Source organism: Protopterus annectens, chromosome 14.part0, assembly GCF_019279795.1.
Source record: "Protopterus annectens isolate FY-2018-M chromosome 14.part0, PAN1.0, whole genome shotgun sequence".
NCBI lineage: Eukaryota > Metazoa > Chordata > Ceratodontiformes > Protopteridae > Protopterus > Protopterus annectens.
In genome coordinates, this window is record NC_056748.1 from 406,131,773 (window position 1) to 406,159,382 (window position 27,610).

Genomic DNA, 27,610 nt, shown 5'->3' on the forward strand with positions numbered 1-27,610 from the left:
GATGTACTAGCAAGCTTCAAATCTCCACAAATCCCAGTTAACTCCACTCTATGCAAGGAAATGTACACCACCACAATATACCAGCATGTAAACAGCTGCATAAATGCAGTTGTACCCAGAAAAAACAGAAGGGCAAACCCAAGGGGGAAAAAAAACTCATTGGTGGACCTATAATATCAATAAGCTTTATAACAAAGGGAAGTAAATTTTGACCAAACATAAGAACAGTAATGGCCAGAATGATGGATCCCTCATCACTAAAATAAACAAACTCAGCATCTTAATTAAATCCACAAAACAAAGTTTAAGGCTAAAATAGCCACCAACGCCAAAGACAATCACAAGGCCTTTCTTAGCTATGTTCATAACCTCAGAAGCACAATGTAGAAATACACTCAGCTGATCAATCAATGTAACGTACACTGAGGCTGAAGATAAAGCTAACTTTCAGACAAATAAATTCAGCTCAGACTCCTCTCTCCCCTCCATCTACCCTAAAAAATTTGATACCCACAGCATCCTACACATATTTAAGAATGTGGACCCCAGTCTTGCCAGCTATAGCATTACAGTTTTCTATCTTTTCTTATAAATATCATTTAGAGCAGAATATAGCTTCTGATTCATTAATGAGCTTTGCTTGTTTGTTTGCTTTCATTTCCCAGGAAAATCTAACTACATATTTTGCCCAGTTTCAGTGGTGGCCGAAGAGAAGAACTCCAAGAAACAGTACATGTATCTAAGTCATATAATGTATCTAACGATCCAAGTCACATAATAAAAACTACAGCTTCATCCTACAGCCAGTCTCTATAGACAAGATTAAAAAACTATTTAAAAAGCTAAAGTCTACAACATTAGCTGCAGATAAACTACCAGCTGATTTTCTGAGAATTGCCACTGATGCATTAGGCCACCCAGTAGTCATTCTTATTAACAGATCCACACCTGAAAATATAGCCCCCGATATCTGGAAGATTTCTCATATTATTCCACTTCACAAAAAAGGCAATTTGACAGAAATAACAAATGATCGCTCCATTGCTACTCTTTTTCCTCTATCCAAAATCCTACAGAGATGTATACATACACAACTCATGGAATATCTAAATACTAATAAACTTCTATCAAGTACACAACTCGGCTTCCGACCTTTTCATAGCACCACTACAGTTCTAATGTCATTCACAAATACAGTAAACAAGTATAGAAACAACAGGAAATTTGTATCTACTATCTTTCTTGACCTTTTTAAGGCCTTTGACATGGTCAGACACAGCAAACTCATTAATGTTCTCTCTAATCTAAATCTTAGTGAATCCACTATTTCCGGGTTACATGGCTCATTTATTGGGTCAACAGCAAGCAGGAACCCTCATCCCTACTTCCAGTTACTCTAGGAGTTGCCAAAGGCTCCATCTTAGGACCCCTACTGTTCTCCCTCTTTATTAACAACCTACTTCTACATGCTTCAGTCATCCAATATGTAGATGACTCCACACAAATATGTGCTGCTACTTATCTTCAAAAACTCCATTCACTAACACAAGCTTCCTTTCTTTCTGTCGATACATGGCTTACTAATCCCCAAGTAATTCTAAACCCTAACAAAACTATACTCCTGCTTTTCCTGTCTACGAGATATACATCACCATTCTCCTTTTTAATATCATGTCCAAGAATAAAAAACAATTCTCGCTCTTGTAACTCATTCTAAACTACTCTGGGTAGAAATAGACTGTAATACAAAATTTGACATCCACATTGCCCATACCATAAAGAAAGTTAACAAAAAATGGGCATTCTGTAGAGAAATAAACATTTTCTTACAAAAACACTAAGGCCACAATCTCATGTTCACACCTCATCTAAGCACTTCTATATGCATCTCCAATTCTCACTAATCTTAGAAAAACAGACATAGCAAAACTGGAGTCCTGTTACAACAAAACTGCCAGGTTTGCCACAGATTCTCCATACAGGTCACATCAGTACATAGCACTAAAGCAGCTTAATTGGATAGCATTTCCTCAACTCCTCCTCTACAACCAACTTGCTCTAGTCCACAAAATTCTACAGCACCCCAATAACACCACTGCACTCCAAGATCAACTTCATCTTTAGACCAGCAATAGGACTGTCTGATCCAGTAATACATTTCGACCTCCTAGATGTTGCTAAAGCCAATAATATTGCTGGTGAATCCCTCTTCTTTAATTATATAGCTAATAACTGTACACACTACCTACAAACATACATCTGCCATAACTCAATTCAAAACTATTCTACAAGCTCACCTGGCTGATGCATGGCTCTGTTCATATGCCAGTCCTGGCTAGTCCATAGCCTTAGCCTTCACAATCAACACCTTTTTCTACTACTATATCTATAAGTTGATATTCTTTCTCCTTACCTCTCTCATCAGCTGCTTAGTGCAGCTAACACTTTTCTCTGTCATGTAAACAGTTTGATTCTCTGACATACGATATACTGAAATGTTTTATATCTCTCTTGCATATTATATATTACAAATTTTCTGTACATCCTCTCACTGCTCATTTCACCATGTGTTATCCTTACTTGTAAATGTATTAGTAACAGTGTATAATGTATGTGTATGCTCCATCATATTCCATGCCATCATTTTATTGTTTGATGTGTTGCTTACTAAATGTGGAGCTTTCCTCCCTGGGCCTCCCCTGAAAAAGGACTTGTGTCCAGTCAGACTTTCCCAGTTACCAAATGTAAAATTGTAAAATAAAATAAATGCACAATACAGTACACTTTAATCAAACTCTTAAAGTATACAAAATACTGAATTTATTTAAAACAGAATATATAAGAAGTATCACACAAAGATATAAAATATAGTATGTTCTATGAAGAGACACTGGTGCCCATTATAGAACAATATAGAACATCAGTGAAGCAGAAAATGATCAGTATAAATGTACGAGCATTGCTACACAGTAAAAAGAGTAAACAAGTTGGGAGTTAATGAAATAACGCCTGTGTTTCTTATTTTAAGACTACAATCAACTCACTTCAATAGGGCATAAAAAGCATGTTGGGAAGAAATGATTTATTAAATAAGAGGAGGAAATTTTGAATATTTGGGGATTTTTATCCTGTAGTTTAAGAATATTTGTAAATTCTAGTACAATATAGATATACTTTGATGCTGCTCTTGAAAGCAAAGTGATTATCTGATGGTGAAGGGAAAGTTGTTCCGTATTTTAACTATGCTTACTGAGTATATGGAGTCCTCATGTGAGATGCTGGATTTTTTGGGATTTCATTAGTTGTTGTTCTTTAGATGAAATGTCCCTTTGGGGGCTTATGGCATTGCTGATGTGTAGGCTGTTTGAGACAAAGTGCAGCACTGTGTTTGCCACTGTGAGCTGTGTATATGATACCTAGTGTGGTAGCCCTGGCCAGTTTAGGTTCTACAGGAGAGTGCAGGGATGGATTCATTTTATGAGATGGGATGCAAATGTACTAATTTTATGACTATACTGCTTAAGTTGTTCACTGCTACAGTATGAAGATAAGCGACCATTGTAGACACATGAAGTGCGAGGGAGGCACAAAGGAAGTAAGAGGGATGCTGCAGTTACCTTCCTGCTGTGATCAGTGAGGCTTTGTAAAGTAGCCCTATTGTTTGATGATTTTTTTTTTTTTTTTGGATAACAGCATTGCTATACTGGTGACATTTCAGTCTGTCTTCGACAAAGTACTTGAAAGTAACCATATGTGCTAAATAATTCAGAGCTGTCATGGGCATTTTGTTAGGCATGTTCACTTTTTATCACACCTTTTCAGATATCCCAATTCTCTATTGAATGTTAAACTGCCAAGGAGTACATTTATGAACGAAAAAATATGAGTATTGTAGAAGAACCATCTGCCTTAATGTTGTTTTAAAGATCATGCCTTTCCGCATGAGTCACAAAGCCTGTCTGATGTCATGATTGACGGTGATGGTGGAGTATCTGGGTGTTGACTATTGGGCTTTGATCATTGGAACACAGAGTGGATTATCCAATTTGATTTTGATAGTTTCATCACTTGCATGTGTCTCTGACAGATCATTTTTTTATCCAAAATAGTTCAAAACAGTCCCTCAGAAGGTATTGTCCACAGGGAAGTGGGGTGTTAGTAGGGAGGGGTTGAGTTGGGGAAATAAGAATAAGTATTAAGATGTTATATTTATTTAATTTTAGTCATAAATGAGGAGGAAAATTCTTATATAATACAAAGGAGATGGATTTTTCTTACATTATTCCATGGAAAGACCAACATGGGTCCCTGTTGTTGACTGCCCAATTCCTGCACAATGAAAGCATTATTTAATGGATTCTAATGCTCCATTCTTAGTTTTCACTCTCTTTTCTCTTTCCATCTTTTCTAGTTAGTATGTTATAATCAAAAAAATTCTTCTTAAACTGTTTTTTTCTGGAAATCTTAAGAGTTTTTCAGTTAGGTATGTATATCTGCTTACTGGGGTATAGATCTGATAACAAAGAGCTTTAAAAATGATTTGGTCTAGCACACAGCGTTCAACTGAAGTTCATAAGATTCACTCTGCCTGCAACTCTACTGGTCTACCTATCTTTGTTAACAAGGCAGATGCACTGGTCTGAAGACCCATTTCAGCTATGACCCAAGACATTTAGCAGTGACAACTTAAGATAATCGCACATAAAAAAATGCACATACATAGTTAAGATACATACGACTAAGTTGTAGCCATGCCCCAAACATAACAAGCACTGAGTGTGTTACTCTTCAGGAACTGACTGTCTACTGCAATCAAACTAGTTAGTATATTTTGCTATTAGCATTAAAAGCCTTAGTAACAATAATAATATAAGAAACAGCTGTAGAACCTAGTGATTACCAATAAAAATATAAATATATCTTGAATGCTTAGTGTGCCCATGATGAAATGAATTGACATCAGCAAGTAAAACTTACATAAATGGTGAGGTAATAAGTTGTACTGACATTCCTTATGAAGCAAATTAAACCAACATTAACTTATTCCTATATGCTTAACAGGTCCTGGGATGAAAGTAGAGAGAATATCATGCTAAACATCACAAAGAATCACAAAACTTGACAGAGTGGGTTGTACAGCAATACAGACATAGCAGCATCTTGGGTTTGAGTAACAACGTTTGCTACTGATATGCACCCTACACTTTATCTCCAGTGGATACTGGGAACACAATAGAGATGCTTACTTCAGTTTACCTTTATCTGTGCATATTGCACAAGGGTGAACAGCAATTGTCCGAAAGGCAGTTTGCAAAGTTTGTAAACACCGAACGGAAAAAGGTTCAAATGTGCAATGAGCGAATGCACACTGACATTCGCTCATTGCACATTTGACAATTTGGGGCGGATTGCACTATAGTGGGGATTGGAAAATGGTCCTTTTCCCCACTGTAGTGCGATCTCGGAGTTAGAATATTAAAGTAGGGAGGGTGCCCTCCACATGGGGGGGGGGGTGCAGGGAGTCTTGCTCCCCTGCTTTACACTTCATTAAATTTTTTTGTCAACATTTATGTTTGAAAATTAGCAAATCTGCTTTACGATTTGCTGATTTTCAAACATTTCAAACTGTCGCTGTTTTCATTTTTGTAGTTCCAATTCACTCATATGAGCAATCGCACCACTGTGTTGAGCTGTTATAAAGGTAAACCGCTTATTTCAAAGGGAGGTAGGGGTATTGGCTGAGTTCTCATGGAGGTGGGACAATATGCTGTGATCCACTGCACATCTGATCCACAGATGTCACAAGTGCACTTCTAGATATAGAAGCAGGTGCTTGTGTGCACCCCATAGGTGATCTTCAGTGGAGGCTCAAGACATGCACAAGGTTAAAGAGAGAATAAAGGTGGGATATGTCAGCATACTCCAATGAACATCCACATCCATGGATGTCACAAGTGTTCTTGTGAGTATAGAAAATTAAAATACAACAACAAGCCATTTCTAGCAGCAGTATGACTCTTCACCATGATCCTCAAACTCCTTACTGAACCAGGACATGTGTCAGGGTAAGAACATGGGGGCTAAGACATTTCTGTTAAATCCAGTGAATGAGGATAGGACCTAGGGGCAAGCTGATGGTCAGCTGTGGGAGCTAAAAAAAGGAAGAATCAAAACACTTAAGCAAAATGCAATTGTCATATTTTCTGTCTCACTGCTCATTACAACAAAAACAAGATAAACTGCAGTGCAACAAGGCAGGGAAAATGCACTTAATGACTATGCCCTAAAGGTAAGCAATGCATGCATCCAGTAAAGTTTATAGGGTACATACAACCTGGGACAGAAGTTAAATTAAATGCAATATGCATTTAGGATTGAGGAATTAGGCTAATAAGCAAATAGGAGATAAACCATCCACACTGCAGTGGCCTACGACGTGAGACAAAATGTCATACCAGGGGAAAGAATCAGACAACTTCAGGTTAAGGAAAAGACTGATAACCATGCAAGTCACCTCACTTTGCATTCAGTATTTCTTAAGCAATTAAAATTACTTTTATGTTAAGAAATTAAAATAACTGCTTAAATGTTAACCACCTGCATACTTTGCTACTTAAGTATGTTAACTTTTCTATTTGGTATGGCTGGTTAGTTGAAAATTGCTACAGTAAGGCCCAAAATGTTCTTAGTTCTATGGTAATACCAGCTAGGTATGCCGATTTCTGTTAAGGGTGACTCATTTCATTAGCATCAGCTTTTGGTAAAAAGTAAAGTAATGTGTGCAGCAAAGTAAGTAGATGAATGATGAGTTGGTTATAAAACAGGAAATGGAAGGTAATGATTATGGAGGCTCACCAAGAAAGTTAGTAGGAGACAAGTGGGGTCCATACAAATGTCAGGTATGGATTAACACCCATTTAATGAACTTTCTTCTGACCAGTTTAGAGTAGGGAAATCTCAATCAGTCTCATTTTGAACATCAAGGTCTGGATGGCAACAACAGTTGAAGTAGGCCTGAATGGGATGCAAGTAGTCTGGAAACCTGCTTCAGAATCTGGCATTTTCACATAAAGTCATTCAAGTATCCTCTATTTCATCTCTGATGGACTTGCTGTACATCTGCAAAACAAACTATCATCAGAATTACCTGAACTAGAAACCTAAACTTAGTCTGTAACATAAATAGGACATGTCATAGGGACAGGTATGTACCTCAGAAACAACCCCTTCTCTGAACAAGCTTCTCATCTATGTGAAGCAGAGTTCTCACCTAACCCAAATGAACCGCAACTTGGACCAGTGAATGAGGAATCAGAAGTTTACAACTGGTTTTGCACCTATGTCTCTAGTAGACAGAGGCAGCCTGAAAAACTTGACCATCCATCCCCAATCCTACATATACTTCTTAAAATAACACTATGGCATCAAAACTTGCCCTACATATTTTGGAAACATGGCAAGGCTTAAAAAGGTCACCTGGGGACTTTAGCCTATTAATTATCTATGAGGCAATGGTGTAGCACCCAGTAAGTGATGTTTCCAAGGTAAAACACATTCTTAAAGGAGCAAAGCTGAAGAAATCAGAGCAATTAAAGGCTCCGGGTATTATTCATGGAAAAAATAATCAGTAATTTCGGTGTGAATGGGTGGCAGTAACTAAAAATTAAATAGTGATTAGCTTCAAAAGATAGGAGGATTACAATTTCACAATATTATGCTTGATTTATACCTTAGCTAAAGAACTTGATGCAGATCCAAAGGCCTGAAAAGAAGATAAAAGTTCAACAGAAAGTAGACAAGGAGGAGTGTGAATATATAGGGCATTACATGTAATGAAAGGTTGAGACAATTCGACTTTTCTTGTGCAATTAGACTACAGACAAAAGGAACATGATGTTGATATATAATAGGTAAATGAGAAGAGACTGCCCTAGTAAGGAAGAGAAGATAAGCAAGAAACAGCATGACCAGCTGAAAGAACTCAATTTACTCACTGATATGAGAAAGTTTTTTTCCAAAGACATGGAGTATCACAGGTGGAATCAGTTACCCAAATAGTAGTCATGAGTTAAAATGATCAGGGCCTTTATGACTGTCAGAGATATGAGTAAGGATAAGATCAGAAGCAGCAGATATATACTAGATACAATACTTTATAGATAGGCTAACTCTGGTAGCTCACTTGCTTTATATGATAAAGTAAACTGTAATCATGTGCACACTGTGGTCTCTAAGGCAGAGCTGCTACTGCTGCAACAATGAATGAGTCTAAATACAATTGGTAATGCCACTGAATCTTCTGCCACTGAATTGTGATAAACCACTCTTGCTTCTCATAGAACACTACTACACATTAAACTAACAAATAGAGATGACTAGAGAAATGGACTGCCGACATATTACTTATCTTTCCCACCACCATCATGGCCCTAAATAATCGGCTACTTCAAGTCAAAAGGCACTTTACATTACTCAAAAAATTAATCTTGCCTCTTTTTCTTATCCAAAAGAATTTCCACTATTGCCTAGGAGATGGCTCATTCCAAGGCTGCATGGTTTTCCTTGTCTGTGTACAATAAACCCAGCACTGCTTCCTTTTCAAAAGCCATTCTGTATATCTTCTCAAGTAAGGTTCCTTTACAGTGTCAGAGATTACCACTGCTCATTTCTCACCCCAAGATGTGCAATGCTGGCACTGACCCTCTTTGTCCTTGCAGCTTTAGGGTCACCATCTGCTAAAGAAGCATTTGACACTAGTTCTTTAGCCTTTGTCTCTGTCTATTAAGCTTCTGCTTTGCTTTGATTTCTTCTCTCTCTCATAATCACCCACTCATCTCTGTTGTAATTTATTTACATTGTCTTTAACTAGCTTCATTTTAACTTGCAGCCCTGTCACATAGTAAATGAACTTTACAACCAAACCTGCATTTCCTTAATATGCTGACATGCATAGCATTGCACTTTTCTTTCATGAGGCTCAATGGTAACTGTGTTTGATAGAAATTCCATGCAAGTTTGTCTTCTGACTCATAACTGGACTGCAACCAAGAATGAGATCTCACATGGCCATTCCTGGATCATCATCATCAGTTCCCCTTTTTTCCATTTTCTACATGACGTTGGGGTGTCTTGTCAACTTTCGCTATCTCTCTATTCAATGCCATTCTCCTGCATTCTTCAACACTCATACATGAATGTCACAAGTCTTCTCTCACAATTTATCCACCTCTTTGCTGGATGCCCTTGTTTCTTCTTGCATTCTTCCTGACTTTCTCAAATCATCTTCACCATATTGTTTTATGCTTTTCTGCACATGTGCCCAAACCACCATAATCTTTTCTCTTTAACCTTTTCTGCAATTGCAGCTACTTTGGCTTCTGTTCTCAAGTCTTCAATTTTATATCTGTGCCACAGTGTGCATCATACCACTTGTCTCAGGCACTTCCTCTCAGTCATCACTAACTTCCTCAACTGATGTGCCTTTACTGCCCAGGTTTCTGTACCTTCCAGTGGTACTGATTGCAGCACTGTTTGTACACCTTACTTTTCAGCTTCATTGGCATTCTTCTGTCATGTACTCTTATCTGACACACTGTGCTAGTTGGTTGCAGCCGCTCTGATTCTAGCTTTGATCTCCTCATTCAGACTTCCCATCTCTTCAACCAACCCTCCCAGAAACTTGAAGCTGTTGACCTGTCCCAATATTTTCCATTATAGCTCAATTCTCAGCTTCTGAACTTCACCATTTACTTCCATTACAACAGTCTTATTTGTACTCAGTTTTATCCCATCTGTCTTCAGTTTTGCATTCCACTCCTGTATCCTTTGTTGAAGTTCTTACTCAATCTGCCTGTAGTGCCACATCATCTGGATGCAGCTACTTTGCTGATCTGGCCCCTATGACCTGTTTGCTAATGTAGTCCATCACCAGTATAAACACCAGTGGCTTCCACTAAATAATTCTACCAATGTTTTTGGGAGTTTAAATTACCACAGGACTGCCCAAATCAGCTTTACTGAGACCTTGGCATATGCTTTCTCCACATCTGGCTTTTACTGGATAACAAAAGCTATAAGACAAATGCCATTTCCATGCAATAACTAGTCTACTTTATTCAGAGAAGACGGTCAGAACATCAAAATCCAGCACTGTGCTATTTCTTGAATTCATGAGTTCTCAGACATCAAGAAGCATTCATGTATTGCATGAGGTTTTTTTTTGTTTTTTGTTTTACTGGCCCACTCAAATCATTCACACACTTTTTTCTTGCAAATTTTATAAGCTGTATTAATGTTGCCTAAAGTCTTCTATATGATTAGTAAGGAGGCTGCTGCTTAATCTTTCTGCACAGTATCAGTATGGCCTTCAGTGTCCAACATCATCAGTTATTTTGCAGACGCATTTAGAATTCAAAACAGTATCACAAGATACCAATGCTGCAGTGGCTGGATAACAATAAATTAAGTAGATTAAACATGTGTTCTGATAAGAATGCATTCAAATAGCATCTGTAAACCATCAGACATGCATGCCATTTATGCTTTTAGAACACTATATAACATATAAACATAGTCTAATAAAGTATCACGTCATCTCATAACATATGATATGACTGCAAGACAGAAAAATGTATATATTGAATTCCCAACTTTTTTCATTACCAGCCCAGCTACAGGATGTCAAAACACAATAGGCAGTAAATCCTACACCAGAGAAAAGGCCAAGGCAAATGTAAGCACTAGCCATAACTCTGCTAAAAATAGTATGTTAATGTACCATAATGTTTATATTCACAATGTGCTGCTCTAACTAAACAGTTTGGCATACCTACCCCATTCACAAATTAACATATTTAAATACAAAGCAATAAATACACATACAATGAAGCTACTACATAAGGAGAAAATATGCTAATTACTGCAGTATTGATATGATACACTGTCTTTCAAATTTAAGAGCACAGTAGATCAAAAGGCATGAAAAATAAAGCTACATGTATGAAATACTGCACTTCCCTCAATGGCTTTCAAGGACTTAAAAACAAAATGCATAACCACTGTGACAAATACCTAAATCCCCCTTGTATGTAATGGACTGCGGTGCAGATGCTTGAAATTCTGGGTGTATAAAACTGACCACATCCTGCAGTTGTAAGGATTAGTTTCTGCAAGCCAAATCAGAATGCAAAATCCATAACTTCCAACTGACAAGCACTGAGCCTTGTCCTCATTATGGCTAAAGAATGACTGAAAGGTATTTTCTCACCCAGGTGGTAATGACCAACATTTAAAAAAAGACAGCTGCACAATTTATTACATTTTAAACACCTTGGTTTAACAGACAGTACACTTAAGACAATCCCTGACAAAGGAATGTTTTCCCCCTTAATAACAGGAAGCTTAGATAAGTGTGTACAGACTGAGAGGTGACCGGTTATCCCACAAGGAAAGTATTAAGTCACATGACAGAATATGGGCCTAAGCAAACAGATGATAAAAAAAAAAGAGAGAGATAGAATGAAATAAGCTTCTACACCAAATGAAGGTGATCTTCATGAGCAATAATGTTATATCAGACTGCCTGCAGAAAAGCAGAATGGAATAATGAGACCTAAACGCTGCTCTCCTTTTTGCTATCATGTAACAGTACTGTTACCGTTGGAACTCATGAATTCTAATGGTGGAGAATGCTAGCCATCTAAATTGTACACTGTGTGTTGTACTTCCTTGTTTACTCTGCAAGAGCACAATACTAAACTCGTACTTGTAGGACTTCAGCCCTATTAAAAAGTGCACACTTGAACCTTGTTGTAATCAACAGATATGCACCTGTAAATCAATAGATACAAACGGAGTTCAGATTTTCTCCACATTTCAAGTATATCCCCAATATTATAAAAACAAAGAATAACCTGTCACCAGCAGGTGGGGTATGTTATGTTTCTGCATCAGTTTTAATAGCTATAGTCCCTTTGATGTTAGAGCAGAAAACCAAACACTAAGAAATGCAACTTCATGCTACCAATGACAGGTCATCATGCAGTCTCCATGTTAAATGTTATACATTCTACTTCACAAATACTTGGAAATGTTTGCCATTTTAAAGTTGCAAAATGCAAATGAAACATTATATTTAATAAAGATGCAATGGAAATGCAATACATATTTATTAAATTTAAGAATTCTTAACAGACTTCTGATACACTGAATGACTTGCACATTTTTTAACTTTTGCAAAATAGTTTTTAACTTATTTGAAGTTTGTTTTCATACAAAAATAACAATACATGCAATAGTACAGTTCCTGTGAAACCTCTGCATTAAGCCTAATGCAAGTTAATGTTCCTTCATTTTCATTTTAGCTAGTAGTTAAGTCTCTCTGTTCACAAGTCAGAAATGGAGCTTGCCAAAGTAAAATGTAACTTTAGTTGCCCTAAGAAGTTATCTTTAAATAAAGATGATTATCAGCAAAGCAGCAAGAGAGAGATGTAAAATTGTGAACCTGACAAAAATGATGAGGGATGGGTTAAAGAAAAAGAATTATGACATGCTGAATAAGTATAACTGTAAGAGGGTAAAAATGTAGGATGTTAACTGCTGTACTGTTAAACTGCATGACCCAAGACCCATGTTGTAATAAATTACCTTGTGTTTCAGCATTATTATTCAGGGCAGACATTTGATTTTACTAATACACATGCTGCAAAAACATTTCCTCGATCCGACCACAAATTGTAGTAACCATAGCTTCTCAAAAAAAAAAACAATTACGTATGTAAATTGCATGTCATAATGCAGAAACGACTTAAACTCAATAATGTGTACAGGCTAGGGTATGTGTAAATGCCTTAAGTAGAGTGGAAAGAAAGTATGACCTACACATATCAAAGTCATAAATATTAATTCAAGCAGGAAAAAAAATAGTAAAACCGAAACTTATTTTAATTTTCAAATAAGAAAACTGTCTTGAGACACAGTTTTACACATGATAATTATAACAAATGATCAAACTTGTGTAAAAAATGTTAGTCTGTATATAAAGCATATGTTTAAGCACACAAATATTTACCTTTATATATATATATATATATATATATATATATATATATATATATATACACACATACACACACATATAAATATATATATATATATATATATATATATATATATATATATATATATATATATACATGCACACACACAGACACGCAATATGCATGTGTGCACATATATGCCAATGTCTCTACACAGCTGTGTGTGCAAATGTGTGTGTATAGATAAATAAATATCTAGACACACACACAGAAACACAGACATATACGTAAGCAGTTTTACAGACACATTTTTCAAAGGTGAAGTTCATACAAAATGTTAAAATATCTTCCATCACTTAATATAAAAATACCCAACTGTATATTTCATGACATTTCTACCATTTCATATAAAAAACCTGCATACATATTAAAATAAAATAAAACACACAGAGATGATAAATGGATCTTTGATCCAGCCGCAGAAAACACTTGTTTAAAAAATGTGAAGCATGCATCAAATTATCAGCAACAGAAAGAAAAGCCTTAATTTAAAGTTGGTTTGCTTCACGAAGCTGCATTAAATTCTAAACACCTCTAATCCAACCTGTAACACAGCAGATCTGCTCTCAGCAGGGGAAATAATTAAGCCTAACTTGAAGCTTTACTTATACTAACAGAGTGCCTTAGAGGTTAACAGACTGACAAGGATGAGAGGGCAATTACAAAGAATGTATCAAGTGAACAGTTTTTATTAGTCCATTTTACTTGACGAGCAGCATACGAGAATTTATATTATGAAGGGCTGAGTGTCATATTCAACAAGTTCCTTATCAGTCTATCTGCATTGGTAAAGGCTTGAACTCTCCCTAGTGGAAAGCCTGCAATTCACTTCTCAGCCATCCAATGAATGCCTCACTTCCATATGTGAGCTTTAAAATGTACGACATCTGTGCAAAAACCTACATAAAATATTTTCTACTGGTTTTCTAAAACACTGGGATTCAGTTTACCTAACAACTAGCATGTATTATACCCACTGCTGAGATGGCCTTCACTGACAAGATAAGGAGGTGAGATTTTACTGCTGATGCAGGAGGTTGCCAGCTGTAGCTGAGAGAAGCTGCCGACTTTCCCAGCAGCTGAGAGATCTCGCTTAAGACAATTGCAGCAAATAAGGAGACTGGATGTGAGCATGCCTTTCTTCAGCGAATGCTCTGTTGGCCAAAGCTGAGCAAATGTCTTACTGATATCTGGAAAGGTGCTGACCACGTCTCAAAGCAGGGAAGATTTTCCATGATATTTTGCAACAGATGTACTACAATGTAGGATCATTTCAAAGCAAGCTTGCTGAAGAACTGAATATAGATGAAAATGCATCGGGAAGGAATTCTATAGTCAATGGATTTATCTTTCTAATTTACTTAAAGGTAAGAAACCTTGCATATCAATACAGTTATATAATTACACATTTTAGCATATGAAGTACATTTCCCAGGGATTTTTAAGAAGAGCCCATAAAGGATAGCTAAATATTATTGTGAAAATATTTGTCAAAAAATTAATGCGTAAGAGCCCTTTCATGTATGTATTATCACTCAAAGAACAAGTCAATGCATCAGTTCTAATTAACTGTACACATGGGAACAGAATTATAAACCAGAAGAGTATCTGTGTTTCTAGCGTTATGCTGTTGCGGCATTTAACTCCTGATGATTGACAGACCATAAAACTCTGGAAAAATGCTGATGTGCAGTTAAGCCGTCCATCTTCTTATAAAAGGTCACTAATATAAGCATTCTAGAAGTAATTTCATTCACTGTTAATTATACACAAATCAGTACAGCACAAATATGTAATATGATACAGTAACCCAAACACTGGAAAGATACAGAGTAAGACAGGAACTTTCTGAAAAACTCAAACTGAGAAAGAAAAATATTACTACTAAACACTAGATTTAAAAAAAAAAAAAAAAGAATGCTATGTCAGCTGGTATATTAATGCAAGTGCAGAGTACCCTTTTCACCTCTGTTTAGCAAAATAATTAAGACTTTCAATACTGCTGCTTCTCAGCTTCAGCCTGCTTTCAGAAACTTTAATTTTCTATGCACATCGCCTGACAGAGAAATGCATCTGAAAAGAAGTGACTATATAAAGTATGATGAAAAATGGCACTGGAGATGCAAGTGATGTGCCGTGCAAGCCTCAGGTACAAAGCAACAAAAGGAAATAATGGGTTTTATTAGCTTGGTCAAGTTAATGTGTTCCATTCATTCACAAGGCTTGCTTGCCTTACCTCATACAAATACATCATGAAAACATACCAGCTACAAAACCTTTATTCTACCCTGTAAATTAATACAGCTTTCAGTAAAATTCAGCAGTGTTGTAAAATCCATCACAAGCTATCTGGATTTGCTTGAATTCACCTTGTTTATAGCCAAAGCAAATGTGTTCGGCTTTAAGGCTTACAATGTGGAAACAATGTGTCCAGCTGCAATTATCTGTTTGCCATAGTGACTCACAAAGGCTTTGCCCATGGGAGATGAAGCCCCCTCTCTTCATTTGGATAGGCACTATCTGCTAGGAATTCAAAATGAATCCGCTACTATCAAAGCCCACATATATTACATTTTAAGAAAGCAATAATATTCATACTCTGTGGATAAACAATTCACTACAAGTAAGTTCTCAGGGGTAATACTTGCTTACTCGTGATACAAAGCAATAGTTTAAATTATTCAACTAACCACCGCATAACTCCAATCATGTTAAGCTCTTTTATAAGGCACACACGTATCATCCTTGTCAGTATGTGAGAAGGATCATCTAAATTTAATAATTCAACAGATGGAAGTCAGACAAAATTATTACAGAATAAAAACAAATCATTGGTCTGTTGTTAAATTAAAACTAGTAAAGATATTTGACTAAGGTAAATGCACACTATTCTGTTATTGCAGTGACAGTAGAATGATACATTATTACATTCCAGTTTGATGTTCACAATGAGATGTGTTGATTTCTAACACTTGGTAAACTAAAACTAATAAGCACTGTACTCTCCTATAGTACAGATAGACAATGCATCACTCAGTATTTGTGTGCTTGTGTGCGCATGCCAGTGGAAGAGTCTATGTATGTCACTCCATGGATGGAATACTACACTGGAAAGGACATTTGCTTTAATGCTGTGTGTGTGTGACATGCTGCTATTTCGACTCTTAAAAAATGCATAGAGGGCATGATTTAATAGATGGTCTATACTCACTGCTTTGACAAATCTTTTTTTTTTTCACAATGTAACTAAAACTGATTGCAAAAGGATTTTCAGTGGTTTCTGGAGTATGACTTCCTAACAAACTAGGGGATGGCAAAGCATGTTACTAAGTTTCTAATTTTTAGCAATAAAAATGAAATGCATTTACCTAAAATTATTACACAGAAATATAGTACAGACACAGACACAAAGAGATGGCTTTCATTTAGTAAAAAGGGTGGCGTCTTCTCATTAAGCAGTGATAAAGGATTAAACTAACAATTTATTTTCAAACTGCAGACTGCCTAATGTTCTACCTAACAAATCAATCAATATAATGCAAGTCTGAAATGACTACATTCTAGGAATGCAGATATAGCTAGAGTTCTTGACTTTTTAACACACATTTATAGGCAATCAAGGTTAGCATACTTTCTTTAGGTTAAAACAAAATGCTTTAGAGAGAAACTGGGTTTAATTAAATACTACTGCAGCTCTGTAACTTTCCTTTCACATGTTACTATTTCCAGGTCAGCTAACATTGTGAGGTTGGGCAATTAGGATGCATGGAGTTTGACAGAATAAGGGGGCATGCACATTATGCTATTTCTCCAGCGCTTACACTAAAACTGAAAATTCAGCTGAACGTAAACCTTAAGCTGAGAGAGGGATGCACTGAAGTTCACAAAGGTACTGCAGGGTAAAATGCAAAAGGTCATCAGTCACTGTGAATTTTATATCATTCTAGCAAAAGTGGAGTGTGACATGCACACAAAGTCCTCTTATGTTGCTGTCATCCGTCATACCTGGCAAGAGAACACATTTACATGAGAATGCAGAAAACACATTTGTTTTGGAAGTAGGCTTAGTTATTCTACCTACTCCAGTCATTACATCATCTTCAGAGTGCATCAACTTTTACCTCATCTGAATGACTGCCTGCCACCATAGCTGTTAAGCAATTACAAAAGAAAGAAGCTGTTTAACCATCTAGAGTATTTTGTGATGAAATATTCACCTCCCTTTTGTTGACCCCCTTCTCCTAGTTGTATAAATGCACACACAAACACACACACACCATTACAGAAGCACTATTTAAAGTAAAACAAACTTTTCACTAATGCTCAGATTGGTAGACTGGCCTCCACAGGGATGCTTGTGTCTGTTTCAGTGAGGATCCATGCAAGTTTGAAAATACTATGTATTTAAAAATAACTATATGGCACTCTGTATGCACGACCAGGTAAACGCAAAGGTACAACAATTATCCATGTGTTTTTTCCCCCACTATATTTTAACAGTACTAGAATACTGGGTTAAGCCAGCTATTAGGTATTTCACATGACTTTGCATGGGAAGGTTACAGTGCAGTACATGACTTCTCTGATCAGCCTTAAAGTCACTTCTCATATCCAGAGGAGGCTCAAGTACTTTTTTTGTGGTATAAGGAGGGTTTATAGCAACAGAGACTGAGAACCTCTCTCAAGAAAAAATGTGTTTCTTGCATCATAGTTGCATCCATTAGGCACTTAAAATACTGAAACATAGCCACCCATTACATCAGTCATATTTGTGGTGAATTTCCCTGGACTGCCACTGTGCTACATTACTCAACATTGCTTTCTCATCAAGTAGAAATTATTCCTTATTTGAGGATTGATGTGTTACTGCAGTACTACCACCTTTAATCTTACGAGCAATATCCCTTCTTGTGCAGTTTAATACACCTACAATTCTCCTACCACATTTCATCATGCAAGTTGTGTAATGATTAAGCATGCTTTGCAATCTGAACTAAATATGCACTATCAGAAATGGGTTATTGAGTCATCCTCACTACTACTACATTTTACTATTTTGATAGTAAATTTCCAAACTCAGAAGATTCTATGTCATGCCTTTTTTGTAGTGCTGTTTTATAAGTGCTCTACATCTCCTATTTTTTGAATCAGAGTATTTTATCTCTGCTTCACCACCTCTTCCACAAATTAATAAATTTTTTATGATCATTAGTAATGCATCATACAATCATGCATGTGCTTTTCTAAATGCACAATCATTTACTTCAAACAACAATATTAAATGAACAGCATGTCCTGTAGTACTAAATGTCCCAGTAACATATTTCATTGAAACATTTACCGACTTTAGCATCAACAGGAAGTAATATATCTTACTTTTATTGATGCTGCTAATTGTTCTCCATTTCCTGCCCTTTCAGCAGATACTTGGATATATATATGAAGACATTTTTGAAATTAAATGTTTCATTTGAATTTTCAGGGCAATGACACTAAACTTAGTATAAGCATGGTAAACTGTAATGTGATCATCACTGAAATGGTCAAAATGGCACTGTCACAGACCAATCCCTGAAAACCATAACCCGGTTTGAGTTACCACTTCATTCTGTAAGTAACATTAGCTTTTTGAATAAAAACTTGGGGATTTCTCAGATGCATTTATTTTGTATTTTAGGGAGTTGTTCAGAGTAAGGGACTCAGACAGACAGAAAATTTTGAAACTAGTATTGTAAATCAGTCATATATATTTGAACATCACATATATATTGTACTTACTAACAGGTTCCTAAAAAGCAAAACATTTAAATGTTGGAGAACTGCAACAACTCTGCAGTCTGAATTGCTATCTAAAACCCTCAAACTATGTTAGTAGAATGAAAGGGTGATTATGTCCTTCTCCAAGAAGAAAGACTGTGTGCACTTTGAAAATGAACCATTAAAAATGAACATGCTGGAATACAATGCAATATTTGTATAGTACAGTTAACACACAGAAAATTTATCCAGTCAAATGAAAACTGATAAACATACAAAATTTTCACTGTGCAAAAACAATACATCCCAGAGGTGCTTACATTTCTAGCAGTTTTAAGGAACTTCCCAAGTGATTAGCCTATTTTTTTTATCATTAATCTGTTCAACATTTAACTAATTTAACAGCATTCTTCACTTTCTTACAATTACTTTTTTTTGCTTTTTAATTTCATCCAGTATTACTTATTCTGTTTGCTTGTTAGTTAATTACTCAAAGTGCAGCTCAAGTTTACTTTTACTTTTCTTTAAAAGGCATAAAAAATGATAAAGCTGCTTTTCAATTTTTAGGCTGGTTCAGTCATATATGGATAAAAACAAGTATTACATCTAAGACAGCCTAACTCTTAATAGTGACCGGGCCACTGGAGAAGCCTGTGAAGGAAGGTAGGCATAGACGGCCTTAGGCATAAGCCAACTAAGGTGGCCCCCCTAGGGCACCTCTCTAACTGGGGTGCTTTTCCAGTATTTATTTTATTTTTGTGTAGTAAAGAAATCAATACAGGAAAAAAAATGTAAAGTAAAACAAACTGTGAGAAAATGAAGAAAAAAGAAATCTGTATGGTGTAGGCAGACCAGGATGGGGGCACCGTGTGCTGGTGGGGGGGGGGGGTGCTGTTGAGCCCTTTTGCCTAGGGCACCAGTTGACCAAAGGCCAGCTGAAGGTAGGATTAGCAGAGACTGACTACTCTACCTTGGGGAGAATGGAGACAAGTCTGACTTGTTGCCAAATGACTCCAAGCAGTGAAAGTGAAACAGAGCAGCAGCAAGACAGATTATAATGTGAAACGTACCACACTGAACAGCACATGTGCACTGTAACTGCTGTATGAGCAGGAGTCCATAAGCAGCATCAAGGCCAACACTCTATGTCATACTTAGGTGGCATGCACATCACCAACCCATGAGGCACAGAGTTAGGCTAAAGGAAACAATGGTAATTGTAAACCAGAAATGGAAATGGCTACAGGTCCACTGTAAAATGAAAGGAGACTTAAAAAAAGAACAAAGGAATAGTGGACAATATGATTGCAGAAGAAGTCACAGATGTTGCCTACATAGATTTAGCATATGTTCAGATTTAAGCACAAAAAGCTACAACTGCCTCATATAAAATATTCTAAAAGTAGCATTAAACATGGACTTTAAAGAATCAACTTTAAGTACAGAATTTATGGTTAGCAAAATTTTGTCAATGTGATATTTAAAGAGAAGCCACTACGCAAGATTGCAGCAACATGTAACATTTAGGAAACCCAAAACTGGAAGAAAAATCACAGGTTTAGAAGCATCTAGACCAAAATACATTATCTGGGCACCTAATACCTCTCAGAGTCTATACGTGAACACTCATTCTGTAAAGTGCCTCTCCAAATGACGCTCCTTTTATGGGTCGATCAGAGAACATAGTGTCATCTGTTTTAGTGTCATAATCTGGGAGAAGGCATTTGAAAATGAAGATTAAATCTTTTCCTCAATCTCTGAAGTCATCATCATTGCCCATTAGTGTGGGTCATTCACTTTCTGTCTTAACAGAGGATAATCTAGACACTGAAGGTTGATTTGAACATGACTGCAGGACCTACAGAACAAAAAGGAATCCTTCGGGCAAGGAGACCAACTCCTGGGGTACACCCAGGGGTGATAGAGGAGAGTGAGGACTTATCCGTTACCTGAGACCCATGGTATAGAAGGAAGCTAAGGACAAGTGTCTTATGTTTATACTTGTGTTGTTTTTGGTTGAGGTTGTTGCCCTGGAGGTGTTGGTCTTGGTCTTGGTCTGGGTACAGGATTCCTGGATATCCATATGTCTGGATCAGGAATTTCCTCCATACCTAAAACAAGGATTTAAATCCTCTCTTACTGAAACAATGAAAAGGGCTTTGGTGACAGATGCCCAAGTCGGGGCATCTAATCTGAGCTCTATACATGGGCCCTTGGTTTGGTGAGGTATAGCTTGATCAGCAGGTAGGTAGCCTCCAAAACACTTCACCAGAAGCCTTAAATGCTGGAAGGGCCTTGGCCTGAAGGGTTGTTAAAGTGCATTTTTGAGACCCACATCCTTGAGCTGAAGGGGCATCAGACACAGTAGTCGAATCTCTAAAGTCCCTAACTATCACTTTTCTAACCATTTCTTTGGAGTGCCATTTAAGGTCAGGAAAGCACTGAAAGACACAATGAGTCAACACCTCAAGCATCCTCCTTTCTAAAATAGTTTTATATACATAGAATTTCTTTTAACCATTTTAAGAGTAAATGGCTGGCATAGACTACAATGTTTTACATTGTACTCAGGCCCTAGACAAAAACACAAAATATTTATCTGCAGTTTTTATACCACACAATTACAAGCCTTTCTTAGAAACAGATATATCCTAACATATAATCTGTCATCAAGCCCCTCAAAGCAATACATTCCATGTCTTATTTATCCAAACCTTCTTTCTTAGGCACAGATGCATCCAAGGATATAATCTGTCATCTAATCTCTCTAAACAGTACAATATATGACTTATTCATCCAACTAAGCATTAAAAAGAAACAAGAACATTTTCCCCAGTTGAGTACCTACATGGACCGAGTTTCCGAGCAGGCTAAACTACAGTGGGCATTACATGCTACAATATGATAAGTACACTGTTGTGAAATGTGTTTGGAATGATCCAAAATGGAATGGGTGGATATCAGCGTTTATAAAGAAGATGTTTTGATGTCCCAAAGGGCCAGGCATCTGGCAGGATATCAAGCCTTCTCTGGAAGACCTATTCAGAAGTAAATACTACTGCAACAGTGGCCTATATGAAGAACATCTTCAGTTTTACCATAACTGCTCATCAGAATGGTACTTTTGCAAAGGACTTGGTGATAGCATATAACAATATTATACAAATCTTAACTATGCATACAATCCTTCTCCTTACAAATGTATATCTGTGAGTTCTCTACTAACAAACTTGTAGTCCTTTTATAATTACATACAAGACAGGAACACAATGAAAGTGTTACATGGAATATGGACTTGTACTATGCTTTTCTCATTGCGTTTTAGCACAGAGTACTGCTGTTGCTTTACTTCCAAGGCATCCATTGAAAATAGGCTGCAACTGCTAACTTGACAGACATTTGAAAATACGAATAAATAAACAAACAAATAATCAAACAACTCACATATTTTACATCCAAAGTTGTAATTCCACATGTTCTAAAGCATCAAACACATTTCTAATAAAAAAGACAAGACTACAAATTTAAACAGATCACCTTTTCGTGATACACATCTGATTTTTCTCTCTTTCCACCTAAGAGGAGCCCTTCCTGATGACTTGCAACATGCACCCAAACAACCCATTTGTTTCACAAGGGTGGGAGCTAGGTACCCCTGACTGAGTAACAACCTTACTGCCCATTTCATCCTGTTTGAGAAGCTCTACTGGTCTGTTCTCCCCAACACACACGCACACAGTGCAAGCTAGTAGGTAGGAAAAGGTCAGCTAGCTTGTCACATGGAGACTACAGTTAGAATTCCTGTGGTCTTGTCAGTGGCTGTTTTAAGGGGGACAAACTCAAACTAAATTAAAAAAAAAATCTGAGACCATGACAGCTTAATATCAGTTTTTGAGTGGGGGGGCTGCAACTAAACACTACAGACTTCCACAACCAAACCCTGCAATAACAAGTTTATCAAACACCCTGAATTAACATGCGTCTTCTGATAAGCACAAGTTTGGCTTACCTCAGTCAATGAAACTTTCTTTGGTGAAATACATTTCTGTACTCCTCAACACACCCAAACCTCAAAATGTAAGTAGAATAGAATATTTAATAATATCTAAAATTAAAACAATTGTCTAGAGAGAGAGAAGAGGACTAAAATGTCATCTACGCCTTTGTGTGTGTGTGTGTGTGTGTGTGTGTGTGTGCGTGTGTGTGTGCGTGTGTGTGTGTATGACAGAGAGAGAGAGAGAGACAGAGAAAGAAAAATAGAAAAGTAAAAAAAAAAACAATTCAACAAGCTAAACTGGAGAAATGAAACAGGTTTCAGAATGGAATTAGGCCTTTACATTTTGATCCCTCATCAAAACCAAACACTGCTGAAATGTTTTCCTTGCAATAATTTTTAACAAAGCTTAGACAATTTAAGCACTATTTCATCTCCGTCACTATAACATCATACAGTTTCATTCCAGAGTTAGAACTAGCACTAAATGTGGACATCTGAATAGTTAAATATTCACAGGTTATAAGTAAACAGTAGCCTTAGACTGTGATAAACTTAGCCAATAATCAGATGTCAGATCAAACCCTGCACCTACATCTCTGAGGTAAAGAACTTGGCTATTATGCTAAACACTCTCCATCATCATATCGGTGTCAAGAATCTGTAGTGAAGATACTCTGCAATATGTGCATGTTAAGGAAAGCCAGCATCTACAAGCCTTTGGCCTCATGTACACATTGGGCTATAATGATCTAAGCCTTGGGGGCATCCTATTGCAGATTTATTTTCAAAGTTGTAATTGAGCAGACTTACAAATGGAGCTTTAAACACAAATCTCTAGCCTATGCTTGTGTTTCCTGCATCACAAAATGAAGTATACAGCTATCATTTCCTCTATTAGTTTCTCATGTGTACATGTAGACATTCACAAATGTATACACATGAGCGCACACACATATAAATTATACACACACATATATATATATATATATATATATATATATATATACACATAGACACAGACACTCACATATACATATGTGTGTGTGTGTGTGTGTATATATATATATATATATATATATATATATATATATGCACACACAAATATTCACACAATAAAAGGATGACAATCTAGGATAACATTGTCTTTGTGAACTTTTACAGATGTTGAGACAAAAGCCTTGAGATAAAACTGGTTTTATATACAAGTTTGACTGAGAAGGCACTAAATACAGCCCATTTCATGACAAGACTAGTGGCAATATACTGACAGCACTTGACTGTTACTGTTGTCAGAAGAAATGTCACGAGTCAGAATTATAATGCTGAGCTCTTCAGTAAGTAACCTTTCCCACAGTGATGAAGACACACAGCTCTAGGGAAACACTGCAGCTAGAAGGCCAGATCAATACAGAATACTTTAATCTACAGTAAATACAATATCCAACATGTGAAGAAGTAAATCTGTGTAAATAGATGCACACTGGACATACGGAAGACAGAAGACAATCAACTGCAAATCAACTAAAGCAGAGAAAGGCTTGTGCAAATTAAGTTTGATTCAGCACACAGGAACTGCATTTCTGTGCCTTATTTTTCTGTGTATGTGGACTTGCATCACAGCATTATAAATTCCCAGAAGTTTATTTGGTATTAAATATTAATACTATGATTCTGGGAAGTAAAGTGAATTCTAAAACATATAATAATGTTGCATGCAAGTCATGTCTATGATCAGTTTAAGAACTGCAAGTACTGTTCTGTGCATCGCAGCAATGCTCTATTTTCAAGTTTTAAGTGCTATGAGTTATGTCAACTGAAATGAAAACTCAATGTTTGAAAGTCACAGTAATGAGTAATATATGGTACATTTTATTTCACCCTGCCGGCTGGTATGAGAGATGAACTCACAAAAGCAATATTAAACCATGGATTTAAAAACCTGATGCACATACAAAAAATAAATGCCTTTCCTTCAGGAATGTATATCAAACCGCAATATAAATTCTCTAAAAGAAAAACAGCAGTAATGGTATACAAACAGAGCATAAGAAGTAAAGTGATCTCAGTCTACAAGCAGCTGTGCACAGGAGAATAATACCTGCATGGCTGTCTGCTATGTAAAATATTACTTTAAAAGATGTGAAATAAAGACATCAGGCCTAGATTAAGGACAGTTAATAGTGCAGGCTTTTAAATGCAAAGATAAAGGAAATAATGTTCTGCCAGCTCAAAAGGGAGGCTTCAGTTTTATTCTACGGATAATGAGAAGTTACTACCATTTCACAAGATAAAATCTGACAAATTTAGTCAGTCTAAAATGTGCAAAAGCTTGAATTGGAATACCACATGTGGTAGAAAATGCATCCTCATTAATGGTATCCAAATGAAGAATCTTGCACAGAAAGCTCAGCATTATACAAAAGCTAATAAACTATAGAACAGAGTATTTCAACATGCTAGAACACCATTCCATAAAGTCAGTCACATATGTTAAACATACAGATGCAATATAGCTGAAGAAATTATAAAAAAAAAATAAATACATCGGTATCTACATATTTTGGATTTCACCAGTACATTCAACTAGCAATGGTTCATATTTTATTCTGTATATCTTTCACTTAGGGTTTCAGTGACTCTTTTCTAACTGTAAACATTATAATGCCATTAAACAGCATGTTGATTTGCATCATTAGGAAAAATTGTTTGAGGCTACATAAAACTGTAAAACCGGTACACACTATAAGATAAGTAGGCTGGAAAGTTTTAGTGTAATGTACATCTCTTATAAAGTAAACGGCATCAGGATGCTGCAAGTCTGGAGCATTGTAGCAGTATCACCTGCAGTTCTCAAAAAAAAAAAAAAAAAGTAAAGAAAAGTAAAAAGATGTTTTGAAAGACTATACCAGCGAAGTTCTTCATGATCCTGACAACTGAAACACAATACATAAACATTCTTGCTACATTTACACCAAGACGTTACTCTGTGCTTAACTATCTTCTTCAAGATGAATTCTGAAAAGATTTATGTGGAAATTAACTAGTCATTTATTAAAAAGATAAAAAAGCATTAAAGTCACATTTTTCATAAAACATATGGCCTGGAAATGACTGTTAAAGGCACTGTATTTGCAAAAGATCTAAGGCTCGTTGCTATGATACCATGAATCTAAAATACTTGACATTGAGAAACCCTGGCCGTCTTGTTTCTAACATCCAAATCATGGCTTTTTATACAATAAAAAAAAATACTACTTGCGTTGTCTCAAACAATGCTATGAATGTACATTCCTACCAAAACAAGTGTTCCCCAGCAAGGAATACAAAATAAAGTATTCATGCAACTATGGCAGATGAGTATTTGTATAACGTTCACAATTTAGAGATTTTACAATCCATGCTTAAGATCAATACTGTAGATTACCCACCCATAAATACAGCAATGTTAAAAAAATCTAAATAGCCATTTATGAACCACCTAACTACTACTCAGAAAGTTCTTAATTTTGCAAGCACTCCAGGTATATTTTGCCAGGTATGAGGCAAGAAGCAATAAACAAATAACTTCATTATAATAAATATTTATTGTGTGCACACATTTATCAAGTAAGCTTTTGAGTATTATGCTGAGTCAAGCAGAAGGAAAAAAAATAAATTTGTAAAATATTAGAAATGAAGTGGACATGGCAGAGCAGAACAGTGAAGCAAACTCTCAAATGAAGTTTATAAGCATCATTTAGGGCACCCACATGCAAATATTCAATTACTTTAGAACATACATCTACACTATAAAGAAGTCCTAGCATGTTTATATTTGCTAGTGTATACACAGCCAACAAATAAGTACTTCACTGGAAAAATGATGAACAGGCATAAATAAATTATCCAATATAACAACTTAAATGGGAACCTTTAAACATTAAAAATAATTAAGTGATAGATAGTGTTGCTCACAGAGAAGGTTATACTCTGTACATAACAAATAACTTGTGTGATCTCATTCTCAAGATAGATACTGTGGCATGCAGCATTTAAGACATCCAGTTCAGCTCATATTTTGCAACAATGTCAGCTTCGAAATGAGTGCAATAATTAGCATTTAGTAACAGTGTACATTCAATAAAAAAATCTTATGCATTTTCCATTGAAAAAGGCATGCTGCACCTGTGACAGTGGAATGTAGTCCTGAGGGTGACACAAGTTTCAGTAACAAGCTCAAACACTGGGCAAGTCAGCTTAAGGGGTGAGAGGTGATGGCTTACCCTTTTTGGGGGAAGGTGGACTTCTTGACTGGATTTTAGTACAGGTAGGCAAAAGAAATATGTGAGGAGGTCAGGCAGACTGGCTGTAGAAGGCGGTGAGTTGGTGACATGCACACACACATTGCACTTTAGAATGCAATCTGTTAACTGGATAGGGTAAAGGGAAGTCTGACACTGGTGCCCCTTATGGATAGAGGTAGCTTATAAATGCCTGGCCCTCAATGTCTTGTTTGGATACAGGACATTATTATTTCAGGAAAACTTGGATAGACTTAGAAAGCCCCCCCCAGTTTGTCATCATAGTAACAATCTAGGACTCTATGATAAGTTGCGGTTCTTTACCAAAAACAACCCTATCTCATTATTGCTTTGCTGTGAGGACTAAAGAGCAGACCTGGAACAAGACAGGCAGTGGTCAAGAGGAGGATTCACTGAAACAGAGAAAAAGACACAAGTAGGCCAAAAAAGTTCCAAAAACCAACAGTAGAACATTCAAC

The 27,610-nt window shown here is 36.4% G+C and overlaps 2 protein-coding genes across 2 annotated transcripts in view; one reads left to right on the forward strand and one right to left on the reverse strand.

Annotated features, from left to right (window-relative positions):
• The window catches only part of DOCK1 (dedicator of cytokinesis 1), a gene marked incomplete in the record, with an annotated part of 4,741,214 nt that overhangs the window by 2,009,279 nt on the left and 2,704,325 nt on the right, over nucleotides 1-27,610 (reverse strand).
• The window catches only part of INSYN2A (inhibitory synaptic factor 2A), a 345,779-nt gene continuing 331,919 nt past the window's right edge, over nucleotides 13,751-27,610 (forward strand). The window contains 1 exon segment of the mRNA XM_044056177.1: nucleotides 13,751-14,464. The gene's annotated coding sequence lies outside the window, so the exon portion shown is untranslated.